Raw genomic sequence first — 17689 nt, forward strand, 5'->3', positions numbered from 1 at the left:
AAACCCATCCCTGAAGAAAAACGCTCACGAGGAAACACCATCTGTGTTGCGAAAAAAAAAGACACAACCAGCTGCTGGGCGAATGGAATCTTCCACGCGCTCAATGATCATGTTGAAGACTTTGCAGAAGCACTGGGCACATCTCATCAGGAAGTCCAGGGGCAGCGACAGGAAGGAGGACGCTTGCTCTGAAAACTCCAAATTCAAGTTCTCACACGCAAATTTGCCTGTACATCGGAAATGATAAACCTGAGGAATTTGGTAAATACCAGCTGTTTTCAGCTTTCTGGGAAGAAATGAGGTCAGAGCCCCAGCACTGGTCCCTCACAGCAGAGAGATTCAATCTGGAGTTTAAGACTAAAATACAGATTTTTTTTTTTTTTTTACTGATTTATCAAAGCAAAGTCACTGGCTTCAAAAACAGCTTATTTCATTGCCATTTGTTGTGCACTGAAATGAACTTATTTGAAAATTGCAGGAACTGTATGAAAATATGGTAACATTTAATGATAAAGTTGATGGATTCGAAGCAAAACCATCAGCAATGCTCACCCATGATGTTTAGTGAGGGTTATAATTTGAATCCTAAAGAAGAATTATTAAGATTCTGGGAGCAACATCTGTGGATGCTGAGGGAAATGTCATCGTTATTTTGAAATATTTGATATAAAAAGTTCAATTAGATTCAAAATCCATTTGCATTATCACCAAAAATCCCAACATTATATTTGTCAACGCAGGAAAAAGACGATTGTTAGATCAGAAGACGGAGTGCTCCCTCAGAGTTCAATTTAGACACGAAATGATTCAGATTCTGGTTAATGGTGAGGAAGGAGGTTCTGCCCGGCTGAGAAATGCAATCAATGATCAGATCGGCCGTTCGCCGGCGGCCTGGCTGGGGTGTCTTACGGGGGCGGGGCCGCAGTCAGACAAGCTGTCCCCAGAACTGCCTGTAGCCATCTCAGGTAGAAACCCACCATGACGAAGGCCACGTGCCAAGCTCTGCCTCTCATTCTTAATTTTTGAGAGGGCTTGATTTGGAAGTTTGACAGCAATTCAGTGTTCAATCTGTCTACTATTGCTTTGCATCTTTTGCTAAAAATTATACAATATGAAAACCTCAGACCTTTCACCGTGACCCTGAGTCCCACGCGGTTTGTCCCAGCTTGGTGCACAAGCGTAGAGGGTCTTGTGTCTGCAAGACACAAACGAGGCCCAGAAGGTTTTCCGTCTCAGGCCCGGGATCAGAAAGGCGGGCTCCAGAGACTTCCCTTAAGTGGTAGAATCCACCTTCCAGCACAGGGCACGTGGGTTCCATCCCTGGTCTAGGAACTAAGATCCCACCTGCCGTGGAGCAGCTAAGCCTACATGCCACACCTGCAGAGCCTGCACGCCGCAACAAAGGCCAACACAGCCAAAAATAAAAGTGAAAGAAAAGTTACAGTGGGCTCCAGACACAGGGGGCCCACATGGAGGACCCCACTCCTGCCAGAGACCCTCGGGTTAGCAACTGGGCCTCTCTGAGCCTCCATCTGCTCCTCTGTAAAACGGGTCAGGTAAGTCAGCAGGTTTCGGCAACATTACACAGGCAAGTCCCGACCCCAGGGAACACGCCATCTGCGTCCACCACATCTGTGCAGAAGGCAGGCAGACAGGTCCCAAAGGCAGACCCGGCTGACCTGCGTGACCAGGTGTTCAGGTGGGAATGCCATCCCGAGTCCTGGCTGAGTCAGGGCAGAGCCTGGCCAAGACCCCCAGGCCTGCCCCCAGGTCAGGGCTCAGCCCCCAGTGATTCCTGGGGAGGCAGCTGGGTCAGAGGCTGGTCTGAAATGACGCCAGCTCATCCACACACTACACACCTGGGAGGCACACAGGCCCACTGTCCCACCCCCCTCCCCATCTCAGCCAGCCTCGGGGGCTGGGCAGGCTCTCACTGGGGCCTCCAGCACAGGGAGGAGCTCAGGGAAACATCCGGACACCATGGTGCCCGCGGCATTTGAGATACAGCTGGGCTGGGCGGTGCAGGCCATAGGCAGCGGGAGACCCTCCCTCAGGGCTCCTGACCAGCCAGAGCCACCCCTAAGAGCCCACCGTCACCATCCTGATGGGACACAGGCACGCAGGACAGTGACCTCCACCCCACTGCTGCCAAGCAAACAATTTGTATCTAAAGTGGTTTTTTTTTTTTTTTGCAAGCTATTTATTTTTATCTAACTATTTGGCTGGGCCAGGTATGAGTTGCAGCATTGGGTGCTCTTAGTTGTAGCCTGTGAGCTCTTAGCCTGGGCACATGGGGTCTAGTTCCCAGACCAGGGATTGAACCTGGGCCCCCTGCATAGGGAGCACAGAGTCTTAGCCACCGGACCAGCAGGGAAGTTCCTAAAAGTATTTTAAATATCTGTATTTTTCTATCCCAACATATATACACACTGCTAAGAATTTTCCCTGGAGACATTCTCATGGATTTGCATAAAAATGTCACTGTGAGTCCGTCATCTTCACAAGAGGGACACGCAGGGAGCAATTGAAATGGCACGTCTGCGGGACAGACAGCTGCAGACAAACGGCGTGAGGCATGAGAAAAGTTTAAAAGAGTTTATAAAGCAGAAAAAGCAACCTCAAATCATCTGCAATTAAACTGTCAACATAGGTTTACATTCATGTGTGCACAGGGACTTCAGGCAAACAATTAACCAGAAAAGGAATCAGAGGAACTTAGGGAAACTTAAAAAACTCAGGAAAATCTTAGTGGTCATCCCTGGGTGCTGAAAGGCAGGGAGGTAACTTGGTGGCCCCAGAGAGTGCTGGTGAGCAGTCAGGGCTCTGAAATGCAGGCACTTTTCCTCTCTGGGCTGCTCGCTGTATCCTCTAGCCCATGTGTGATGGGCACGAAACGCCTTTGCACCCCAGAAACAAGTGTTTCAAGGAATTAGTAGGATCTAGCTGCTGTGACCCATCACGGCTCCGTTTTAGGTGTCTGGGGCCAGTGGGCCCCACGCAAGGCGTGTGCACACCTCTGGTGCCGAAAGCGCAGGGACGGTGCCCGTGGGACGACAGCCACAGGGGCAGCACAAGGGCACACCCGCTCGGGGCCCGGCACCGCTCCCACACCCGCAGCCCGCTGACCACTCCTTCAGCCCCACTGCGGGGAAGGAGCCCTGGGAACCCACTCTACCACTGAGCGGCCTGACCCACAGCCAAGTCCCGCTGCCCGGGTGACCCGGGCTCCGGGTCCCAGACACATGTGGTCCAGGTAGGCGGTCTATCACACAGTGACGCAGGCGCCAGCCCAGTGACCTCCGGCCCAGCCACCTCCTCCGGGATCCAGGGACAGGCAGAGAACTCAGAGGACCCGGGAAGGGGCTGGACATGGGGCAGGCCTTGGAGAAGAATTCAAGGACCTGCCCATGAGAGGCAGCTGGTTACCCCCACCACGGGGCCCTTGCAGCTTAGAACATTCCTGCATGAAAGGTGCAGTGTCCCTCCCTCACACACCTAGTCGGGGTGGGGCCCAGCCCTTATCCTTTAGAGTGGGGCTCAGGGGGCTTGAGCGCAGGCAAGGGGGCTAGCAGGAGAGGCCTCTCTTATCTGCCCAGACCAGGGTGGGCCTGCAGCAGACGCCAGGCAGCCAGCCTGTCTGTGTAGGAAGACAAAGCCCAGCCGCAGGGAGGAGGCGGAGGCCCGTGACGGGCCGGCAGAGGCCCCAGAGCAGAGCCCCCGCTGCCCCTTGGAGACCACAGGCAGCTGCGATGGCTGCCCCCACACCCTGCGCGGAGGACACCGAGGCTCAGAGAGACAGTGGGCAGGCCGCCCCCACGTGTGGGCCAGGGGCTGCCAGGGGTGGGGTCTCGAAGCAAAGGCAGAGCTTTGTCAAGCCCCCCGTGGGCCAGCTCGGGGCCACACCTGTGCTCACCCAGCACCTCGCCTTGACACCTGGCCCATCATCCCTGCTGGGGCCAGGGAGCGGGTGCCCACGTGACACGACTGGCCAAAGGCTAAGCAGCTGTCAGACCGGGAAGGGGACAAGCCCAGCCCCATGCTCCCACCCTGGGTGCGGTCACTGTGAGCACCAGCTCAAGGCAAGGGGAGGCTCTTTGCTTTGTGAGCCTGCAGACAAGCCAGACATGGACAGCAAGAAAGCAGTGACCACACAGCAGGACAAGGGTCAGGACAGGGCACGCGGTGGGCATACCCAGTCCAGACCTTAGGGGCAAAGGAAGGCTTCCTGGAGGAAGTGACATGTCACGTGAGACAGCATGAGTGCATGGTGTAGCCAGGCCCATCAGTCAGCCTCTGCTGCAAAACAAAGGGCTCCAAACTCAGTTGCTTCTGCCCAGAGGCATTTATTCTCATGCCCCAGATCTACAGGTGGAAGTAGTGCTCAAGAACCCACCTGCCAATGCAGGAGACATAAGAGACGAAGGTCTGATCCCTGGGTTGGGAGATCCCCTTGAGGAGGGCATGGTAAAACACGCCAGTATTCTTTATCTCATGGACAGAGGAACCTAGTGGGCTGCAGTCCATAGGGTTGCACAGAGTCGGACTCAACTGAAGAGACTTAGCAGCAGCAGCACAGTCTACAGGTCACCTGCCGATGGGCTGGCCAGGCTGGGTCCAGAGCTGTCCCTCCAGGGATGAGCAAGTCCGTCCACATGAGTACACGCCACATTTGCATCCTGACATTCCTGGGGTGGGAGAAGTTGGGAGGGACTGGGAAGAATGTTCCAGAATGTTCCAGAGTGTTCCAGCCAGCAGAACCAGCAAGGTTAGAAGCTCAGGATGAAGGAGAGCTTAGGAGTGAGTGAGGCCCCGATGTGAACAAATGGCCTGGAGAGCTCAAAGGACCCAGAGCCCGGAATGCCTCATCCTTACACTTGACTCGCTTCCAGGAGTGGGACGGGGCTTCTCCAGTGGCTCAGCTGGTGAAGAATCTGCCTGCAATGCTGGAGATGTGGGTTCAATCCCTGGGTTGGGAAGATCCCCTGGAGAAGGAAATGGCAACCCTGTCTAGTTATTCTCGCCTGGGAAATCCCATGGACAGAGGATCCTGAGGGTCTACACCCCGAAGGGTCTCAAAGAGTCAGACATGACCGAGCACACACGCAATAGCGGGCCAGCAGTCCTGGAGCAGGATCTGGAAGCAGAGAGCCCAGTGGCCGCCGTGTAGTCACTGGGCTGGACAGACGCAGAGACCTCTTATGAGTCCGGGGCCATGGCCACCTCCAGTCCACCTAGAACACCCTCAACGCTCTACCCCACCCCAGACGGGCTGCTGGGGACCTGTCTCTGAGCCTCATGGAAAGTCTTCTGAATGCTGCAGAAGGCAGGCACGGAACGCCTTTGCACACCCCTAAGATGTCAAGTGGGGGGACCTCGACTGACAAAATCAGTATTGGCAAGTACATTTCACTGCATCTTCCCAGCGAATTCCCAGCCCTCCCCACTTCAAATATTGAAAGCTCGCCCGTCATGGCAGGGTACGGACCGGTAATTAACTCAACCAAACCTCCGGTGGAAACCAGTCCTCTTTGATTCTTGTCAAATTCCTTTAATTATGAATTTGCAATTGGCCTGCTCATAAACTCATCTTACATGGGAGGCAGCCTGCCTTCTGCCTTTCCAAGTTTTAGAGAAAAGTTTAATGAGCCTTGAATTTATAGCAAAGAAACCGAACTTTGTAAAACACACTGGTGGGTAGAGACTGGGGAGTCCCAACACTGCAAGATACCTTCCCTGACCAGCCGAGCACGTCTGACGACTCCTCCTGGGGGCTTCTACAGCACATCTGCCGGCCCACCCCACCCCATCCCCAAATGCCCACCTCTTGCAGCTCCTCCCAGGAGAGGCGGAGTCTGAGCTTCCCCTTGAATCTGGGTGGACCTCTTTGGACAAAGCAGCCAACAAAAGTGACATCACCCACTCTGAGCCTGCCCTCAGGGCCTCCATGCCTCCCAGCGGCCAGGCTGGCCTGCCGCAGGGTCAGAGACGAAACAGAGGAGCAAGCTGTCCCCGGCAGCCCAGCCGGACCTGAGCTGGCCCGCCCTCTGAGCACCGACGCAGGAGTGAGCCCGGCCCAGCCTGGTCAGGGCCAGCTGCACAGACCTGCAGACCCAGAGAAAGAAGCGATTGCTACTTTGAGTTAGTGAACGCGAGCGTAGCTGGTTACACACTGAGCTAACTGATAGAGTTCTGAGCCTCAGCTTTCTCATCCGTGAAATGGAGATGCCGATACCAGCCCAGCCCAGGGCAGCCGCCGCGTCCTTCTAATTTGGTCACTTAAATCCCTCCTGGGCTGTGAGTTCCCAGCCTAGGTCCACCACACACACACACACACACACACACACACACACACACACCCCCGTACTGTGAGGGACCCTGGGAAAAGCCTTCCAAAGCACAAAGCTGGTCCTGATGCCCCCTACCTCAGGTTACCCCAGGGGCACCTTGGGCCCCAGACAAGTTCTTGAATCTTGTGCAGGACACTGGGCCCTTCCTGACCCAGCCCCACCCACAGCACCCTACCCTGCCCCCTAACTGCCCCCTAGAGCTGCTCCACCCTACCCCACCTTCCTGACGGCCCACCGCCAGCACCAGCATCTGCAGAGTCCCCAGTGGGCAGCAGCGGGCAGAGCAGTCAAGAGTGGGCGCCACCTCTGCCACTGACCAGCTGGTGACCTCAAGGCCCTCCCTGTGCCCTCTGAGTGTCGGCTGCCCATCACTCACGTGGTCATGATTCTTGAAAGATCCCCACCATGTCGTCACGAGGAGGGGGCCGTCCACATGAAGGCCTGTGCCAGCAGAGAGGCTGGGGCTGAACACCAAGACTGAGACCCCCATCCCTGTGCCCCCTCCTGGCCTGAATCCTAGTCGCCTTAGGGGTCCTCACAAACCCACCGAGGACTAAGTGGGGGATATTAAGAAAGGCGATTCGAATCTGGCCTTCGAGCCATAGGACTGCGCTGGGGGAGACTTGGGCGTCCAGCCCTCACCTCCTCGCCTAGTCGACCTGCCCCAGCGGGCGGCCCACCTCTCCTTCCACCCAAATATACGGAGACTCAGACACGATCTACGAAACCATCCGTGCGAGGCAATTAGTGCACGACCCGCAGCCTCTGCTTTTTGAAATTCATCCTGAGCTCGCGCAGCCTGCTGGGTTTCATCTCAAACGCCTGGCGCTCTTTCATCTTCCCAGCCGCCTTCATTAATCCTCACACCCCGGCTCGGGCACCATGGCCGCATCTCCTCCCTGGGGCCTCAGCCCTGCAAATTGACAGGCGCCTCCTCCTCCCTGGCATTTGCACCCCGGGAGACGCTCCGCGCGTCTGCCACTGGGCCAATCTCGCCCTTCCCTGCGATTTGCAGGAAGCCCGAGGCCCCCGGCGGAGGGAGGTGAGGGTGAGTTAATTGGCAGAGCCGGACGAGGTCCGGTCCGCCCCAAAGCAGGCGAGCAGCCCTGGAGGAGCCACTGTGTAATTGGCTGCCTACGACCTTCTCCTTTTGTTTTGGATTTAATTCTAACTTTTAACATTTGAAGCCGCATCAATATTAATTACCGCCACCTCTTTCTGAGGCTCCGCTCACCCAGGAAAGGGCAGGTCCATTTCTCAAAGGCAGGAAGGCAGCTGCAGCCTCTGTGGCTGAGGGCAAACTCGGAGACTCTGCATCATGGGCCCCAGCAGATGGGGAAGCCCAGGCCGAAGAAATGACGCCTCCCTGGGCCTGGCATCACCCTGACTCTGGGGCACCCCCTCCACCACCCTGTGCCTGCGCCTGACCTCTGCGGGTCACAGCGGGGGCAAGAGTGGAGGACAAGTGGACAACATTTGGCTCTCCAACCCTCCAGCACCCCTCAGATTTGGGAGGACACTCTCTGGCTGTTTCCGAAGGACCGCAAACTCAGCCTGCCTCACTTAGTGCCAGCCAGCTGGGCTGCTTTTCCTAGAGCATGTTGAAAGGGCCGTGAGGCCTGAGGCCAGGCCTGGGCGGATGATCTCGGAGCTGAGCCCTGATCCCCAACAGCGGAAAGAGCCTGGCGCCCCGCCCAGCTCTCCAGGTCTGAACAGGGCCAACAGGTGTCCGGCTGCTGAGCGTGTGCCCTCAACACCCAGCACGGCCTCCCTGCGGTCCCTGCCACTCAGCGCACATTAGCGAGAGACGTGATCAGAAAAGGCCCTCACCTGTCTCCATCTGCCCCACTGCCCCAGCAGGATGCCTCAGGCCAGACGGCTTTCCTGCTCCCAGCTGTGGGGGTTGGAGGGCCGAGCTCAAGGTGGGGCCGGTTGGGTGCCTGGGGGAGAGCGCCAACGACCACTCCGGGTCTGCAGACTACCTGCTCTTGCCCTGTCCCCTCATTGAATAAGAGGAGAGAAGTGAAGTGAAGTTGCTCAGTTGTGTCTGACGCTTTGCGACCCTGTGGACTGTAGCCCACCAGGCTCCCCCGTCCCTGGGACTCTCCAGGTAAGAACACTGGAGTGGGTTGCCATTTCCTTCTCCAATGCATGAAAGTGAAAAGTGAAAGTGAAGTCGCTCAGTCGTGTCTGACTCTGAGCGACCCCATGGACTGCAGCCCACCAGGCACCTCCGTCCATGGGATTTTCCAGGCAACAGTACTGGAGTGGGGTGCCATTGCCTTCTCTGCTGAGCCACTAGGGAAGCCCTAATGAAGTCCCCTCATTAGAGGACAGTAATCCCAGCCCCATGACCCTTCATCTCCCACAGGCCCCATCACCTGGGGGAGGGGGACATTTCAGCACATGAGTCGGAGGGGACACGTCCAGCTCGGAGCAAGGACTGAGACGCACACTTGCTGTCCCAGAATGCAGGTGTGAAATCTCTTCTGGCATCAGCAAGGGCCCACCCAGGGCCGACCCCGTCTGCCTGATCTGCAGGGGAGGCGAGGCCAGTGTCCTCTGGTGAGCAGCTTGTGCAGGACTGCGAGCCCCGCGCTCATCCCTCCCTGCCAGCCGGGGGCTCTGGAACAGCCACATCCCCTCTCAGGGAGGGGGGTCCAGGCTCCCTCTGCTCCCCCTCCAGGCCTTCACCCCTAGACTCACGCTTCTAGGCTGCCCCGGGTCCAGGTGCGGGGACGTGGGGTCCTCATGGCTGCAGATCTGCCAAGGGTCCGACAACCATCAGCAGAAACCGGTGCTGATGGATCAAAGTGCAGAGAAAACCCCCGGGAGGATGTGGGGTGTCTCAGGACTAAGAAGCTGGAGAGGAGGGTCTGGGGTCGGCCAAGGGAGGTGGGCGCTTCCTGTACCAGCCTCATCCCCGGCTCTGAGACCCACCAAAAACACGGGGAAGGATGAAGCCCTCCAGTTCTCCCCGGGTAGCTCAGCAGTAAAGAATCTGCCCGCAATGCGGGAGACCCAGGTTCGACCTCTAGGTCAGGAAGATGCCCCGGAGAAGGAAAGGGCAACCCACTCCAGTATTCTAGCCTGGAGAATCCCATGGTCAGAGGAGTCTGGCGGGCTACAGTCCATGGGGTCGCAGAGAGTCGGACAGGACTGAGCGGCTAACACACCCCAGTTTTCCCAGGCTTGCCCTCAAACGCAAAGTCCTCGGGGAGAGAATCAGATGATGCAGCTTTGGACTCCTGCTCACCCCTATCCCCTCCCACCCACCCACTGCTCACACCAGGGCGAGCGGCCGCCCAGTCACTGACCGACCCTATCCAGACATACCGGGACCTGGAGCTGCCCTCGCAGCTGATCGCTGGGATGCTCCTCCCCACGGGGCCCCGCGGCCGCCTGCCTGGAGTTTCAAGCCTGCCTTTTCCAGAAGTCCCACCATCGGGACAGAACGCGGCCCTCTGAGCTGCCTGCCTTAATTGCAGGCAGCGATTACTCCCACAGTTTCAGGGCCAACAGCTGGGCTAAGTGGCCGTCCCCAAAACCCATTTCCTGCCTGGCTGGGCACCGAATGTTCTTTCCCTCTAAGTAAAATAAACAGGCCTCAGCTCCCTGGACTTTTCTATTTGCCGTCCACTAAAGCCTTCTAGCTCCTGGGTTTTTATACAACGAAGATTTATAGTATCTATTCTCACCAGCGCCGAGTCCCCAGATAATGTTAATAGATGGCTAGTTTTGCCAATAAATCCCTCCAGCAGTGGAAAGAAATACCTTTTTCAGATGAGTTTTTCTGGAGCGAAATCCACATTCCAGGTGGTGGACAGGAATGGGCTGAACTGACTCCACTCAGCAGGCCAGAGCCCCTCTGCATGCTGTGTCCCCACCTCGGCATCCTGGTACCCAGAGGGATGCCAGGGCCTGCGGGGGAAGGCAGGCACCCTGGCGTAATGCCCCCGAGCTGGGTAGACCAGAAGGCCCCTCCTGCTACCCAGTGACCCTGCCCAGAGAAAGGGTCTGATGGATGTTCAGCAGCCAGGCAGTTGATCAACCACACACAGCGTCCCCACTCTGGGGCAGCTCCCTCAAGCAGCTCAGGTTTCACCCAGGCGACAATCTCAGAAGCGGCACTGACCCCTCCTCTTCCGGACGCCTGCCCCCAGGCAGTCAGCTCTCTCTGCTTCCAGCTGATCCCTCTTCCCAGGGCTGCTGGCGGGATCTGCTAACCTCAGACTTTCCCCGCCATCCATTCTCACCCCATGGCCAGTCTACTCATCCCAAAGAACTGACCGTCCTGGGCAGAGACCCTCGGCCTCTCCAGGTCTCCATGTGAAGCTAGGACAGTGAGTGTTCAAAGGTATTTGAGGCAATGCATTGGGCGTTCAAGGCTCTGCGAGGTGGGGGTGCAAGCCAGCTTTCCATCATGGCCACCAGTCCCCCTCACTCACCTCGGACACACAGACCCACACTGGACCCTTCTCCCTCACCCGCCACCGCCCCAGCTGAAGTCGCCAAGGTTCCTGAGACCCCCACAGAGGCCACCACCCTCAGGCAGCTTTCCTGGTCGTCTGGTTGGCTTGAGTGCAAAGACGCACAGTGCCCGGTCCCGGTGCTGGGAAGAGGGCACACACCCGCCTGTCCCTCCGCCCGCGGGTGCCCTGGTTAGAGCCAGGAGTGAAGCCCTGCGGGACGCCCACGGCCAGAGCTCTCAGAGCTCTAGGCTGGTCCCGGGGGACAAACTCTCTCCTACCTGCCAGGTGGCCCGGGGTGGCTGAGCCTTCCAGAAATGGGGCCGAGGACTCAAAACCAGCTGCCACTCCTCCGCATGCAGGAGACCTTCGTTCCCTCAGGGAAGGCCCCCATGGAAGCAGAGGGGCCCCAACTCTGCCCCCTGGGGAGTCCAGGCCATTGCTGGACTGAGAGGCTGGGCATCGCGGGGACCCCTGAACACGCACCCGGGCTTCAGGGACCACATGCTCAACAGCATTGAAACCCTCAACACCCACGGCCAAGGCCCCCGGGGCACAGTCTGACCCCTTTCCCCTGCCAGCTGGCTGCCCCGCCAAGGGGCTCACCCTTCCTTCTCTGCCCATGGGCCAGGCAGCCTCTGGGTGTCGTGTCCACTGCGGGCAGGTCTCGGCTTCCCTCCCAGGAAACAAGCTTCTTGGTCTTTTCTGAGTGCAGGGATGAGGGAGGGGACTGTCTCCCACCCCCCACAGCCCCGCCGTGCAGCAGTCGCTCTCCTTGCCGATACCGCCTGCTGGAGCCCCAGAGCTAACCTGCGATTCTGGGCTCTACAGCTCACGGCTGCCGGGGGCCTCTGCCGGCCCGGGCTGGCCGGGCCTCCAAAGCTGGGAAGACGGCAGAGCCCCGGGAGACGGGAGGGAGCGCTGTGGACAGCCAGGCCAAGTCCACCAGGGCCGGCCAGCGGTGAGGGGCCTCCGAAGAGGCGGGCAAGGACCACCAGTCCTGTGCCGTGGGATTCTCAAGGAGAGCCCGCCTTCGGAAGGCTCAGAGCTAGCGATCTGGCCTGACAACCGAGAGGAAGGGTCTCCGTCTCATGGGCTCCCGGCAGACAAAAGAGCTGGAGGACCTTCTCCCCCGGGTCGGCTGTGTCCTGGCCACGCGGCCGCGGTGGTCAGATGGGCTGGAGTCAGGGTCTAGAAAGGGGTGGTCATGGTGGGGGTCTGGTCCAGCGGCTCTTTTCCTGTGATAGGAGAAGGGACAGTCTGGGCCAGCACACAGGACAGAGGCCCCAGAAGGGACAAACGTCCTTCCCCCAACGGAGGGGCTCGGGGCCTGGGCGGCCCTGGCTGGTGCAGGACAAGGTGGGTCATGGCTGCCAGGCCCTCGGATGGGGCAGGACGTGGCCTTGCTTTTCTCTACAAACCGCGCCCCCCCAACAAGCAGCCGACTGTGCCAGACATGTAAAGGGAAGCTTCTTGAGTGTCCCACCTGGATGGGAGAGGGGTGTAAGGGGCAAGTCCTTGCCCTCCCCCAGAGACGGACAGGACTCCAGGGGGCCGGTGAGGACGCTGAGAGGCTGTCTCCTCACTCACTCATTTGCTCATTCATTCATTTGCTCATCCCTAAGTACCCGTGGGTCCCCAGGCCCGGTCAGGACAGCTCTGATCACCGAGACTCCATGGTGGCCTACACAGGATCTCTCAGACGCTAACGCTGCCCTAAACCGTCCCTCCCTCTCCCACAGGAAAAGAGCCGCTGGACCAGAGCCCCGCCACGACCACCCCCTTTATAGGACCCGACTCCAGCAGGGTGAGGCTGATGGGGTGAGGAGTGGGCGGGGGTCCATGCGGGCCCAGATGGACCTTCTCTCCTGAGCCCCAGGCATCGAGCAGCAGAACCTGAGTCTGTAAGAAGGTCCTGATGAGGGGCTATGGGGCTGAGGATGGGGCAGGGAGGAGGGGGGGGAGGAGGGGACAAGGAGGAGGGAGGGGGAGGACGGGGCAGGGAGGGGGAGGGGGGAGGAAGGGGCGGAGGGGGGAGGAGGGGACAGGAAGGAGGGAGGGGGAGGACGGGTGGCGGGGGTGGACGGGGCAGGGAGGAGGGAGGGACGGGGGACGGGGCAGGGAGGAGGGTGGGACAGGGGACGGGGCAGGGAGTGGGGAGGGGAGGAGGACGGGCAGGGAGGAGGCAGGGTCCCCACACTGACCGCGATGCTGCCTGGGTTCCCACGCTCGGAGAGCAGCCACCCAGTCAAGACCGCTTTGAGAATGGGGACGGTGGCACTGCAGGCATCCCAGCTCACTCGGGGGTGGGGCACCCTGATGGACAGCCAGGGGACCCTGAGGCTCACACAGCCTCGGTCTGGCTCCCTGGAGGAGTGGCCCCGGGAGGCAGCGGTGGGTGCGCGGAGCTCAGCAAGTACAGAAGTTCCCCCACCCAGCAATGCCAGGCCAGGCACAGCGCCTGCCCTGAGCTCCCAGCTGCGCCCCGGACCCAGGAAGACCAGGCTCCGTCCAGCTCCACAGCCTGAGGCTGCTCATCGTGGGGGCTGGTGGCCCACCCCCAGCTCACATGCCCAGTGTGACCATCGCCTCTCAGTCTCCTTAGAAGCTCAGGGTCATCCGTCCATGAGACAGCTGAGCCTCGTGCCTTCCGGATGAACTGGCCGCCCCTCAGGGCCGCAGGCTCAGCTGCGCAGTCCTGGGGGCGGCCCTGGGGGCCCACGGAGGGGGCGCAGGGACACCGCAGGGGGGCCTTCCTCTCTCCCCTGGCCTGACTCCCGACCTTTGATGGAGTGGTGTTTAAGGCCGTTTTATCAACTTCCCCTCTGCGGGGGGACTGCCTTGATCCGGGAGCTAATTGTATTGACATTAACCTGTTTTAACAGGTCTAAAGCACCAATAAATCATTTTTTAGTAGCTCTTCTTACAGCACTTTGTTAATGTATTGCACTTGAAGTGACAAATAGCCCGAGAAATCATTGCTTTCCTGGAATAGACTTTGTCTTTTTAAGTCCTTTCTTTCCTCCTGGTAGTTCAGAGACTTTCTAATGTTGATTTAGAGGTGAATAAAAATGAAGGCAGGGCCGGGGCTGTGCGCTGGGCCGTGATCCTCATCACCCGCCAGGGCCCCATTTCACCCGACAACAGCCACTCGCTCTTCCCTCCACGCCCATAAACAACCAGAATTTGAATAACTGCATGTTATTTACTTGTTTCTCTGTGAGAAGGACCTGGGGATGGGTATAATCAAGGACTTCTGAGAACTGCAAAGAACAATCTTCATTTAGGCCATTTTAAAATATCAAAATCAATAGATGAGCAAAGTGATGAAAACGGCGAAAGCTTCAGCAAACTTAGAGGATGCCGAAACCTGGCTCTGAGCTCACCAGAGCCACAGCAAGAAGAGAAAGAATACCTTTTCATCTGTTTAATGGAAGTACAGTTGATTCACAATGTCTTCGTTTCAGGCGTACAGCAAAGGGATGCAGTTATACGCATACATATCCTTTCCCATGTTCTCTCCCATTATAGATAACTGCAAGGTACTCAACGCTGCTCCCTGCGCTATACAGCAGGTCTTGGCTGTTCATTGATTTTATGCATAATAGAGTGTATCTGCTAATCCCAAACTCCTAATTTATCCCTCCCCTGAACACACACTTGCCCTTTGGTTACCATAAATTTGTTCTCTATGCCCATGAGTCTGTTTCTGTTTTATAAGTAAGTTCATTTGTATCATTTTTTAACTTCCGCATATAAGTGATATGTGACTTTCGTCTTTCTCTGGCTTACTTCACCCAGGATGATAATCTCCAGGTCCACCCCTATTACTGTAAATGGCATTATTTCGTTCTTTTTATGACTGAGGAGCATTCTGTTGGGGATGTGGACCGCGTCTTCATCCACGCTTCTGTTGATGGACATTTCGGTTGCTCCCATGTCTTGGCTGCTGTGAAAAGTGGTGCGGTGAACACTGGGAGGCATGTATCCTTTGGAATTAGAGTTTTCTTCAGGAGAAGGCAATGGCAACCCACTCCAGTACTCTTGCCTGGAAAATCCCATGGATGGAGGAGCCTGGTAGGCTATAGTCTATGGGGTTGCAAAGAGTCAGACACGACTGAGCAACTTCACTTTCTTTCAGGTATATACCCAGGAGTAGGGTTGCTGCCTCATGTGATAGGTCTGTTGTTAGTTTTTTAAGGAACCTCCATGCTGTGTTCCATAGTCACTGTATCAATTTACATTCCCAGAGAAATACTTTTTGGATTTAATTTGTATTTGGAATAAAATGTAAGATGGCTGTTTGTGCAGGATCAGTGAGCTTTTGTGTGGTTCTGAATTATAAGAGGAAAGCGTCAGGCAAGTCCTTCTGGAAGGCATACCACGGACAAATGAGAAGTTATAGTGGTTCATCCATACCCGGCTCTCGTCCGCCCGCGGGGAGGACGGAAGGAAGACGGGGAGTGGGGAGGCAGGGACTCCTCCACCCCCATGCCTGCCTCGCAGCCTCTGTCTCCCTTGGCAATGCCCCCCCACCCCAGGAGCCCATGGCCTCCCGGATCCACGTCTCTCTCCGCAGCAGGTGCCCAAAGCAGATGCACTTCTTGTTGGAAACTGCACGAGTCCAGCAGGCGGGACTGACGGGGGTCTCACTGTCAGCCCAGCAGGTTCCCTGAGTGAAGGAGGAGAGGATGCGCTGATACCACACACACACACACACACATGCGCGTGCGCACACGTGCATGCATGCGTGCAGCTCACATGGGGCATGTGCACACATGCAGGTGAGCACACGTGTGCACGTGTCAGGGCACATGTGCACACACATGAGCATATACATCTGCACGTGTCCCTATAAATGCAGGTACACACGGGCACACAGGTGGACACACAAAGATGCATGTGGGCACCTGAGTGTTCACGTCCATGTGGGCCTGCAGACACGTGTGGGCACGTGCGCATGTGTGCCGATACACACAGACATGTACGTGCATGAGCACCCACGTGTGAGCAAGTGCAGACACGCAAACCATGAGCTCCCGTGACTGCTCTGGTCTGCAAACTTGCTCCAGCCCGAAGGCAGGCCTGCACTGTAAGGGCGGAGCAGCATGACCACCCTCACCCGTCCTGGGTGGGCGAGCGAGGGGGTCAGAGGGCCCCCGTCCAGCACTGAGGCCCCTCTGCCACCACGCTGCATCCCACCTGCCACGTCATCCGATCCACAGCAGCTCCATCAGGGACAGGCCGTTCCAGTTTCCTAATGAGGGGCCCTGAGGATCAGAGAGGGGCAGCAGCAGACACAAGGGTGCTCAGCCAGCGAGACGCAAGGCCAGCCCGGGCCCAGGCCAGCCGAGCGGATCGGTGTTGGTCAGTATAGACACTTTCCAAAGCAGCTTCTCCTATCTAGAGCCAAGTGTGAAAGGTGAATAAACACCCTAAATCAAAGGACATGCCTCTGTTAAAGCCCCATATTACTTGGTCTGCAGGCGCATCGCTCACAACCCTGATGACCCCCATGAGGTCACAGCCACCAAGCCCAGAGCTGCACGCAGTTGGAAACATGTGACCCTGTGGCGGGGGTCATAAACAAACCAACCACAGGCTGTCTTTACTTAAAATCTTGATATTTTGTCAATCACAGATTGTTTTGCATTAATTTCGATTTTTTTTTAAGTTTGCTTTCAGTATGATCAACATATCCAATGAGTGCAATTTGATGAGTTTGGGCATAGGCAAACACCCATGAAACCATCCCACATCCACGGTAATAGCAAAAAGCAAAGTTTCCTTGTGTCCTTTGCTTTCTGGTTTTTGTCTCTTCTGCATTTGGGGGTAAAAACTCTTAGCAGAGGAAGGAAATGTCCTGTCTCCTGCTGAACATGATGTTCAGCGCACAATATAGGCTTTGTTAGCAGCAGGCTCGACGGTGCACACAGAGCTCCGCTGCTTAGCCACCACCTGGTCCCCACCGACCAGAAGCCCCTCCCCTCCTCCAGCCCCAGCAACCCCCATTCTACTTCCTGCTCTGTGAGTCTGGCTGCTTGAGGTTTCCCAGGTGAGTGGAACCGTAGTATTTGTCCTTCTGCGTCCGACTCATCTCACTCAGCATGCCGCCCTCCGGGTCCATTTATGTTGTCACAAATGGGAGAGGCTCCTCCTTTCTGAGGGCTGAGCGATACTCCCTTGGATGTAAAGACAACTTTGTTTATCCATTCATCTGCTGACGGACCCCTGGGTTGTCTCCACGTCTCCACTCTTGTGAATAACCCTGCAGTGAACATGACCGTGCCGATGTCTCTTTGAGACCCTGCTTTCGATTCTTTGGGGTTTATTATACCCAGCTTCCCAGGTGGCGCTACTGGTAAAGAACCCGCCTGCCAATGCAGGAGATGCAAGAGATGCAGGGTTCAATCCCTGGGTTGGGAAGCTCCCCTGGAGAAGCAAATGGCAACCCACTCCAGTATTCTTGCCTGGAGAATCCCATGGACAGAGGAGCCTGGTGGGCTACAGTCCATGGGGTCGCAAAGATTTGGACACGACTGAAGCCACTTAGCATGCACACATATCCAGAAGGAGTTGCTGGGTCATAAAGAGACTCTATTTTTAACTTTTGAGAATTCTCCATACTGTTTTCCAAGGTGGCTGCACCAGTGAAGACACCCATCAACCCTGCAAAGGGTTCCAGTCTCGTCACACTCTCACCAGCAATTGTTAAATCATTGCACTGAAAAGTCTTTATCTTGATGACTGAGTCCTAAAGCCTCTTCAATTTCGTGCCTGGAATGCATGCCTGCCTGTCCCTTTGGTCCCTTAACGGGTTTCCCTTTTGGAGCCCATTTTCAGCAGAGATTTGATTCTCTGCAGGGCAGTGTG

General features: G+C 56.9%; 1 long non-coding RNA gene across 1 annotated transcript; it reads right to left on the reverse strand.

Moving 5' to 3' along the window:
* Window positions 1-4137: 4137 nt before the first annotated feature.
* Window positions 4138-8431, reverse strand: LOC123333143. Its single transcript, XR_006550293.1, has 2 exons — window positions 6724-8431; window positions 4138-4982 (listed from the first exon to the last, which is right to left on the reverse strand). It is a non-coding gene; the product is annotated as an uncharacterized LOC123333143 (long non-coding RNA).
* Window positions 8432-17689: the final 9258 nt, after the last annotated feature.

This window comes from Bubalus bubalis, chromosome 4, assembly GCF_019923935.1.
Source record: "Bubalus bubalis isolate 160015118507 breed Murrah chromosome 4, NDDB_SH_1, whole genome shotgun sequence".
NCBI classification, from domain to species: Eukaryota; Metazoa; Chordata; class Mammalia; order Artiodactyla; family Bovidae; genus Bubalus; species Bubalus bubalis.